This window comes from Alligator mississippiensis, chromosome 1 (assembly GCF_030867095.1).
Source record: "Alligator mississippiensis isolate rAllMis1 chromosome 1, rAllMis1, whole genome shotgun sequence".
In the NCBI taxonomy this organism is placed as follows: Eukaryota; Metazoa; Chordata; order Crocodylia; family Alligatoridae; genus Alligator; species Alligator mississippiensis.
The window spans coordinates 468860058-468870628 of record NC_081824.1 but is presented as its reverse complement, the minus strand read 5'-3'; positions in this window follow the sequence as shown (position 1 = coordinate 468870628).

Below are 10571 nucleotides of genomic sequence, written 5' to 3'. Positions count from 1 at the left end.
GCTTAATCGCATGAGTACAATTAAGGCCAGATCCTACTCCACTCATTAGGTGCGGAAGGTGACTTAGGTGCCTAAGTGCGATCCTGTTCCACTGTGCTCAAGATCCTGAAAAACAGCGATGGCAAAAAAGTGGGTGGGTCTCTTCTTCTCACTGCTTGTCTGTGACTCCATCATAAGGGTAGAGAAAATGGTGCGTTATAGAAGGAGATGCATTAATGGATTTTCAGTGACTTGATCAGGGTGGACCAGAACTGCACTTAGGCATCTATGTCCAAATTTAATAGGTGAAATGGAGTTGGACCCAGTGTATAGCAGCCCCAAGGCTGCAAAAAACATGAGTTTGGCTGAACAATCATAAGATTTAAAAAAGTGTGTGTGTGTGCGCGCGGGGGTGGAGGGGAAGGGAGGTCTGCTAGTTTCGAGCCGTTTCCATTTTCCTCTTCCACAATGCGGGACAGAAGCTTACTTTTAGCAGAACCTGACCACTGGAGCAAAGACCTCAAAAAGCAAAACAACCCCCCAACATAAAACAGATCCATGCTAAAATCATTTTGACTTAGCAACACAGCACTCATATCACACAAGAGTTAGGTGACCTCTCGCATGCAAGCTGACTTGGGTCTCAACTTGCCTGCAAAGCCTGCCGTTCAGTGAGGAAGGAGCCAGAAGGAAGCTGGTGACAGCTTACGGCATTGGAAGAGCTCAGATGTAATCCATGCTCTGACACCGATTTCTGGTGTGACCTTGGGCAAGTCACTTACCCTCCCTGTCTGTGCAGTGGCATAATGATACTCCCTGCCTTCCCTCTGTGCCAAGGGGCTGTAAAAAGAAATGCATTAGAGACCAGGCAGGGCTTGGGCACTACAGCAATGGGCCAATACCCCCTGCTATCAGCACTTCGGCTCTGCGGTATCTTCCGCTTCCAACTTGTCAACTGGGAGAAACTCAAGGAGTTTCGTTCACGTGTGAATCTCCCTGGGAAGCTGTCTAGAAGAAAAGGCAGCCTCTGGGTCCAAAAGATGACTTGAGTTGCAAAGTTTGACTCTGCAATTCCCTTCAGGTTTAGGTCTAGCTCTGAACCCAGACTTTGATTGGGCTCTCAGTCTACCAGCTCTGCTGGGATGGCTTTGCCTAACCTCTTAAATACTCTCTCCCCCTTGCACCAGCACCTGAGGACACTTTAAGCCCCCAAATCAGGTAAAACCTTGCCCCTCCCATCCCTCTTGGCATCCCCCCCGCTTGCTCTCTATGCTCAATAGCACTTCTCCTCCTGTTCCCATCCTCAACCACTCTATTTACATCTCTGAGCATGGGTAGGGGAGGCCTACTCATGACCACTGCTGTCCTTGGCACTGCAAAAGGAGCTCAGCGTGGTCCAAAACGGGGAGTGCGGCAGCATCCCCTCACCCCCTTTGGATCCACCCCGGTTGGGCTCAATATAGAAAAGTACTAACCATCGTGGCTGAACCAGGAGTAAGGGGGGTGAACGAGGGTGAACGAGGCTCCAAAGCTAAACTTAACAAGCACTTTTGTGAGTTTACACTCTAGACACCACATGCTTAATTGCATGACTACAATTAGGGCCAGATCCTATTCCACTCATTAGGCGCAGAAGGTGACCTGACCTTCTTCAAGGTTATGAGTTGGACTGTTAAACGGAGTGTTTTTCAGGCCCTCATCCTCAGGACAAAAGAAATTACATACCGCATCAGATCAGATGTCCGTCGAACCCAGGATCCTGTCTCGGGTAGTGGCAGGGATGGGTGCTTTAGAGAGGGAGAGCACCCAGCCCTGGTCATTACCCTTCCTGACAGCCAGCATCATTGGCGGATGCATCCTCCTGGAAAAAGGGGAATTCTGCATTGGTTCTGGTATCCTCTAATGCAGGTTCGTGCAGGTTCAGTTGCCACAGCAGGTTGTGGAGGCAGAGTATAAGCAGGTTCAGGAAGGGACTAATCCAACCCATGGAGGACAGGTCCACTGGGGGCTATTTGACAGAGCAGTCAAGGATGTATCCTCAAACATGACGGTGGATGCCACAGAGGGTCTATCACAATGCACCAGCTGGTTGATGCTCTGAGCTTCAAAACTGGGGTGAACGAGGCTGCAAAGCTAAACTTAACAAGCACTTTTGTGAGTTTACACCCTAGACGCCACATGCTTAATTGCATGACTACAATTAGGGCCAGATCCTATTCCACTCATTAGGCGCAGAAGGTGACCTGACCTTCTTCAAGGTTATGAGTTGGACTGTTAAACGGAGTGTTTTTCAGGCCCTCATCCTCAGGACAAAAGAAATTACATACCGCATCAGATCAGATGTCCGTCGAACCCAGGATCCTGTCTCGGGTAGTGGCAGGGATGGGTGCTTTAGAGAGGGAGAGCACCCAGCCCTGGTCATTACCCTTCCTGACAGCCAGCATCATTGGCGGATGCATCCTCCTGGAAAAAGGGGAATTCTGCATTGGTTCTGGTATCCTCTAATGCAGGTTCGTGCAGGTTCAGTTGCCACAGCAGGTTGTGGAGGCAGAGTATAAGCAGGTTCAGGAAGGGACTAATCCAACCCATGGAGGACAGGTCCACTGGGGGCTATTTGACAGAGCAGTCAAGGATGTATCCTCAAACATGACGGTGGATGCCACAGAGGGTCTATCACAATGCACCAGCTGGTTGATGCTCTGAGCTTCAAAACTGGGGTGAACGAGGCTGCAAAGCTAAACTTAACAAGCACTTTTGTGAGTTTACACCCTAGACGCCACATGCTTAATTGCATGACTACAATTAGGGCCAGATCCTATTGCACTCATTAGGCGCAGAAGGTGACTTAGGTGTCACCTAAGTCTCTAGACACTCTGGATACTAGACATGCACCATTTATCTGCTCTCCCTTTCAGGCAGGGGTGCTCAACCTCCAGCCTCCGGGCCAAATGCAGCCTGCACAGCCATGGCATGTGGCTCAGGGACATTTGGCAGTGGGGGAGCAGTGACAATTAATACAGCCACCTTCTCCTCTGCCAAATTGACAGCTGGATGGGGCTCCACCACGACTTTCCCGGGCACCAGATCAGGACCACTGGCTGGATCCAGGCCACAGGGGCTCTCCCTGTTGCATCCTCCCAGAACCATCCTCATAAAGTTTCCCTCTGCAGAGCTTCGAGGTGGCCTCGCTGACCTGTTGCTAGGCAGGCACATCAGCAGGGAGGCACGCAATGTGCTACTTCAGCCTGCACAAGCTGTTGGCTGAGCCGTTTCCATGGCAAGCAATGGTTTAATGCTGTTAGGGGATCGCGCTTCCCTCCGTGGCAATGAGAGGCTGGAGAATGCGGCTGAAAAACAAAGCAAGGACAAAACAACGGTCTGACAAGTTGGAAGCAGAAGATACCGCAGAGCCGAAGTGCTGATAGCAGGGGGTATTGACTCATTGCTATAGCGCCCAAGCCCTGCCTGGTCTCTAATGCATTTCTCTTTACAGCCCCTTGGCACAGAGGGAAGGCAGGGGGTATCATTATGCCACTGCACAGACAGGGAGGGTAAGTGACTTGCCCAAGGTGACACCAGAAATCGGTGTCAGAGCATGGATTTCATCTGAGCTCCCCCAATGCCGCAAGCTGCCACCAGCTTCCTTCTGTCTCCTTCCTCACTGAATGGCTGGCAAGTTGAGACCTACCTGCAATAGGTCATCTAATGGGAAAGAGCAGCAATCAACGGGCAAGTCGCTCTCCCCGCCAGGGAATTACAGCTGCACAGGGGAGAGAAAAGGTGGAGGACTGCTCATGCACCCAGCTCCCGAGCTCCTCATTCAAAATTGATCTCCCGCAGGGAATGAGTGGGATCCGGTCGCTGAGGTTTTACTGCACAGCTAATTAAGTCAGCTCCGCAGGAAACATCATGTGTAGATGCACCCAGGGGTTGTCACCACAGCAGGCCCTTGTCCCGTGTGGCTGATTTCCGAAAGCTAGGTCTTCGAGACACTCTTCTGCCTGCCTGGCTGAGTCTCGCTGAACAGAGGCTGCTGAGACGGGCTGCATGAAATAGCATCCTAAAACGAGCAGTCCCTGGGAACAGGGGACAGACTTCAAATCAGCCTCTGTGGACTAAAACCTCTGAGGGGTGACTGCAAGGCATGAACAGCCATGGTAGGCCACCTGGATGGGGAGAGCAGGACCCTAGGGCCAAGAAGCTGAGTCAGGGGTGGAGAAGCCAAGTCTGAAGCCAGGGTCAAGACTGGACAACCAAAGCCAGAAGCCCAGGTCAGGAACGAGAGTCAGGGGCTGAGGTTGAGAGTCCAGGTCAGAGTCAAGTGTAAGCAAGGAGCAAGGAGCACAGCACAGCCGTCTTAGCCCAGACACCTTGCTGCTGTCTGCTCTGGGCTTATAAAGACCCATGTGTGCAAGGACCCTCTTCCTGTAGTCCTGCGGGATGACTCTACCTAAATCCCTGACTCCTGCCAGCTGGGGTTGGGGGACTGCATCCTCCACAGTCGGAGGTAGGATTGTTGCAGCAAGCTTGCATTGAGCTGAGTCATTTCTGCAGTGGAGGTGGTACAACCTTGGGAGCATTTGAAATGAGCAGAGGGAAAAGAATCCAGCAACAAAATTGGATGAAAAGGGGGCAGAGGGAGAAAATGCAATAAAAACACACACTGGGCATGTCTACATGTTCATTAATGCGCCTTAGATACTGTGCATTTAGTTTAGCACTTGCTTAATAAAGTACTAACTAAATGCACAGTAACTAGAGTTACTGCACAATAGCGCCGGTGCATGGTTATTTTGTGACACTTACTGCCCATTAACCTAATAACACTGTGTGGTAGGCTACTACTACCATTTTTAACCACCACACTACTATGCAGAGTTATTAGGCTAATGTGTAGTAAGCGTCTTGTGTAGATGCACCCACTGCGTCCTCCTGAGAGGCACAGATGAGCCCATTTGTATTTGGCAAGCATTTGAGAGGCCTATTCCATCCCTAATGGCCCCTTGTTAGAAACACAAGGTGGTTTTTAAATTGAATCGTCCATGGGGTCTGGGATTGGGGGAGCAGTGGCTTTCAACAGCAAGATGAAAGGCAAACTAGCTCCGTCAACCCACAAAAGAGATCCAAGAGTTGCTGCTTTGAGTCCTCAACCATTTCAAGCACCCAAGCAAATGGCAGATCAGAGCAAATGGACCTTCCTCTCCTCCCTATACAGGTTGCTTAATGTATTCGACCACCTGTCCCTGTGCACCCCATACAAAATACAGAGATCCTCCATTGCTAAGACCTTACAGAGAGAGGCGCAGACCAGACAGTATGGAGGACACACACGGATGAGGAAACATCAAGGGGTTTGGTCGGCTGATTTCTTCTGTGTGTTTGGAGCTTTTTGTGCATTTACACATTTCAGAACATTATTCACTTATTGTGAAAATGATTACAGAAGTGACCCTTCAAATAAGGTTTGAAAGGAGAAAGGCTGGCAGCTTGGCTGAGCTAGATGGGTTATTTACCCCATGCTGAGGGATGGGGTGCCAAAACGGAGGTGGCTGTTGGATCAGGACGAGCCTGCCTTGGACTAGATGACTTCTGGAGGTCCCTTCCAGCCCTGCTTCTCTGGGATTTCTATGAAATGGATATCGGGACTCTGTGAGTGGAAGAGCGAAGGGTGATGAGAGAGTACGGCTGCAGCAGAGGTCTAGAGAGCTTTGGAAACAAAGAGGAAGTTGAAAGTAGACATATAAGCCAGCCCCGGGCATTTTCTTAGCAACAGCTGTATTATCATAGTGCCGGGGAATCCCCATCATGGACAGGAGGTCGTTCTCGCTAAGTTGCCCCTCGGCCATGTAACTCCCTCCCTCTTGATGTCCATCCAACCCTGGGCCTAGACATCTACTGCAAGTGAGCAAGACCTTCCTATTGGAACAGGTATCCAGTACACCAGGCTGAGCTGGACCATTATTTAAGGGATTTCTGCCCCTTAGTTATTTTAATACACTATTGACTTTTGGAAGTTGGTTTGCTTGAAGAGTCCAGGTCCAAGGACCAAACCCTGCGAGCCCCCACTTCCCACATCCTTCCAGGTTGATACCGACCCGTCTACCACCACTCATTTTGTTTTGTTCTCATGTGCTTATTTTATGAAGTTATTTTCCTTTCTCCTGCGAACCACTTTGTTGGAAAGGGCAGCATATATATAAAATAAATACAAATGAAATAAAATATTTATCTGCTAAATAGATTTTTTAAAAATCAGCAATGGATTCCATTGTGCAAGGCGCTGTGGAAACACAAAACTCTCTTTTAGCTCTGTCAAAGCCATCTAATACAGTAATCCCCAACCTCCTTACCCAGCAGGCCACATAATTAGTGCAGGGGTCAGTCAATGTCTAGTCTCTTTCTATGACCAGGTTACGAAATGCCTGGACGCAGGAGGAGGGGTGGATGTCGTATACTTAGACTTCAGGAAGGCCTTCGATACGGTATCCCACCCCATACTGGTGAACAAGTTAAGAGGCTGTAATGTGGATGACTGCACAGTCCGGTGGGTGGCAAATTGGCTAGAGGGTCGCACCCAAAGAGTCGTGGTGGATGGGTCGGTCTCGACCTGGAAGGGTGTGGGCAGTGGGGTCCCGCAGGGTTCGGTCCTTGGACCGATACTCTTTAATGTCTTCATCAGTGACTTGGACAAGGGAGTCAAATGTACTCTGTCCAAGTTTGCAGATGACACAAAGCTGTGGGGAGAAGTGGACACGCCGGAGGGCAGGGAACAGCTGCAGGCAGACCTGGATAGGTTGGACAAGTGGGCAGAAAACAACAGGATGCAGTTCAACAAGGAGAAATGCAAAGTGCTGCACCTAGGGAGGAAAAATGTCCAGCACACCTACAGCCTAGGGAATGACCTGCTGGGTGACACGGAGGTGGAAAGGGGTCTTGGAGTCCTAGTGGACTCCAAGATGAACATGAGTCGGCAGTGTGACGAAGCCATCAGAAAAGCCAATGGCACTTTATCATGCATCAGCAGATGCATGACGAATAGGTCCAAGGAGGTGATACTTCCCCTCTATCGGGCGCTGGTCAGACCGCAGTTGGAGTACTGTGTGCAATTCTGGGCGCCGCACTTCAAGAAGGATGCGGATAACCTGGAGAGGGTACAGCGAAGGGCAACTCGTATGGTCAAGGGCCTGCAGACCAAGCCCTACGAAGAGAGACTAGAGAACCTGGACCTTTTCAGCCTCCGCAAGAGAAGGTTGAGAGGCGACCTTGTGGCTGCCTATAAGTTCATCACGGGGGCACAGAAGGGAATTGGTGAAGATTTATTCACCAAGGCGCCCCCGGGGGTTACAAGAAATAATGGCCACAAGCTAGCAGAGAGCAGATTTAGACTGGACATAAGGAAGAACTTCTTCACAGTTCGAGTGGCCAAGGTCTGGAACGGGCTCCCAAGGGGGGTGGTGCTCTCCCCTACCCTGGGGGTCTTCAAGAGGAGGTTAGATAGGCATCTAGCTGGGGTCATCTAGACCCAGCACTCTTTCCTGCTTATGCAGGGGGTCGGACTCTATGATCTATTGAGGTCCCTTCCGACCCTAACATCTATGAATCTATGAATCAATGGGCCCAATTCAGTGCCACCCTAATGCAGCCCCACATCGCCCACCTACCAGATCCAGCAGTGTTCGAGGCCATGTTATCTGGCTGGCCAGGATCCCCAAAAGCCCACTATTTTGGCAGCAAGGAAGCAGCAATCAATGCACTTCCACTGTTCCCCCACTACCAAATTTCCCAAATGAGCCTTGGGGATCTTGGCTGGTTGTATGATAAGGCTTGGGGGGGGGGGGGTGGAGGTTGGATCCAGCTCCCCTGCTCTAATGCTACCTGCAGCGGTGAGTCTAAGGGTGGGGGATCCCTTCCCACATTGTACTGGCTGCAATCATCGTCACTGGCACGGTTGCCTCCCAGCCAGGACGAAGCAGTGTAGCACTCGGGCTAGAAACAGAAGTTACACATAAACCAGTAAAAGTGACCAGAAACCAGTTCAAATCTGTAACGCAACAGAAGTTCAGAGCACAGAAACGGCTTTCAAAATGGCCCAAACTAGTATAAGATAAACCTTGGTGGATGTTGTATCAGACTTAACTGATTTTGGTTAATTGGTTTATTGAACTTCTGCCCCAAATCTTGGAGGGTGTGCTAGCCACTCAATGGTGGGCTTGGGATGACACCTCGTGGTGGCAGCTGGCACTGCACCTAAGTGAGCCCCCCCCCCACAAAGGAACTTGGCTAGCTAACTTCACTTATATAATGAGGCCAAAGTATGGCCATGCCGCAAAAATCAACACTTCCCTTGACATCACAGAAGCCCAAGGGTCATGGCTTCTGTGACGTCAAGGGAAGTGTTGATTTTTGCTGCGTGGCCATATTTTGACCTCGTTATTATATTTGGCTGTATATGGAATGTATATGTGGTTTAGGAATTCTTCTTTTTAACTATGGGTCAGTAAATTGGTCGTGATTTGTATTACAAAAGAGCCAGGGACCCCTAGTCATGGATGGAGACCCCATTATGCTAGGCGCTGTATAGGCAGCATAAAAGCAGATGAGCTCTGCTCTCAAATGCTTACAATGTAAGAAAAACGAAATAGCCAATTGCACGATCCAGTTTTTTTTTTCTCGCTGTTCCCCTGGTTGAGCACTGTCACTTTTATTAACAAGCTTTTGCATCTTGGAAGATTTTAGGGCCTTTCTATGTCCTCTCTCTTCTAAATGAGCAAGCCCCCTCTCTTATCCTTCCTTCAAGGTCCTTTCTTCCCAATCTGTCATTCCTGTCACTCTCCGCTGGAGTCTTTCCAATTCATTGATAACTTCGTGAAGTTTGGTGCAAGGAGCTGAAGAGAGCATCCTAGCAGAAAGCTCACTGGGGCTGGCCTGAGCAGAATTACTGCCACCCACGTCTTACACCCAACACCCATGTCAATACAGCCCAAAAAGAGATCCTATTTTTGCTTTGTAGCATCACCATGGCCTTGGCCCACACTCACTTTGTGGCTCGGGGCTGCCCTCAGATCCTGTTCTGCAATACTTCTCTCCAGCCACTTAGTCAACATTTTACCTGTGTGCATGCAACTTCTCTTCCCTAAATAAACTACTTAGAAATCATAGAAACCATAGAGAAGTCAGGCTGGAAGGGACCTCCAGAGGTTATCTAGTCCAACCCCCCTGCCTAAGGCAGGATCAGCCCTATCCAAGCCATCCTATACAATCCATAATCTAAATTCTCTGTAAGACCACTGTAAACCCTGAGATAACTTGACATGCACCTTTGTTGAACAGCACCGGGTTGATTTCAGACCATTTCTCCAACATATCAGGATCATGCTAATCCTGCCCTCCCAGCTGCTTAAAATCCACCCCAGCCTGGTGTCATCTGCAAATGTAATACATAATTCATCAATAAGCAATAGTAAACAACAGTGAATATTTTACATATGAATAATTTTAAATGCAGGAAAAAAATGCACTTTTTATTTCACCATCCAAATCGGTAATAAAAACACTGACTAGAACCAGACCCAGGATAGAGCTTGCAGGACCATGCTCATTCATCTAGACCACATTTCCCAGCTTTAATTATGTGATTACCATGTGTGACAGCAGCAAATGCCTCACTAAAGCCAAGACACATTACACACACTCCACTCTCACTACCAGGCTATTTATCCTACCCAAGGAGGACGTTATATTGGCTTGAAGAGAATGGCTTCTGACAACTCAATATTGGCTGTTCCTTATCCTTTATTATTAAGTGCTTATAAACTGGCTGTTTAACAACTTGTTTCAGCCTCTTCCCAGGTGCTACAGTGACTCTGGTTTGTCTGATTCCCTGGATTCTCCTTTCCTCCTTTGCAAAAGAAGTACAATCTTTGTCCTTCATCTGCCTCCTGGGACCTCAGACCCATCCACCATGAGTTTGTGACGGGAACTACTGATGGTTCAGAGATGTCTTCAGCTTCTTCCTTCAGTTTGTGAAGGGGAACTTCATTGTGAAGACATACAGCCAGCTTGCTTAATGGTCTCTAACCTATTCTTTCCCTACTATGCCTTATGCTCTCATCTTCTTAGTCATTAACTATTAAGAATGAACTGTTTTTGTGGAAACTGAATTTTAAAAAAGGCATTCAACACAGCAGCCTTCTCCCCATCACGTGGTATTTGCTCTCCTTTTCCATTAAGCAATGGACTTGACTTTCTTTTATCTTTCCATAAGCATCCACAAATCTCTTGCTTCCCGGGACACCTACAGAAAATGTGGCTGCATTTCGGTCACTAATGGGCTGGGATCTTTCCATGCATGCGAACATTGCAGTGTTTCCGCGTGCTCTTCCTAGCACAATGTGGATGTAGTCTATGGCTGGGGATTTGAAGCACTGCTGCAATGCAAGTAATATGCTGACAAATCCCAGTCCCCAGACCTCAACCTCCACTTGCTGTTGGTGAAGGGAAGCAGCTTCCTTTGTAGGAGTCACCCCTTCTGAGTCACCCCTCCTGATATGCTTTGGACACCAAGAGCTCTCCTCGGTGTAAACTTGCCTCTT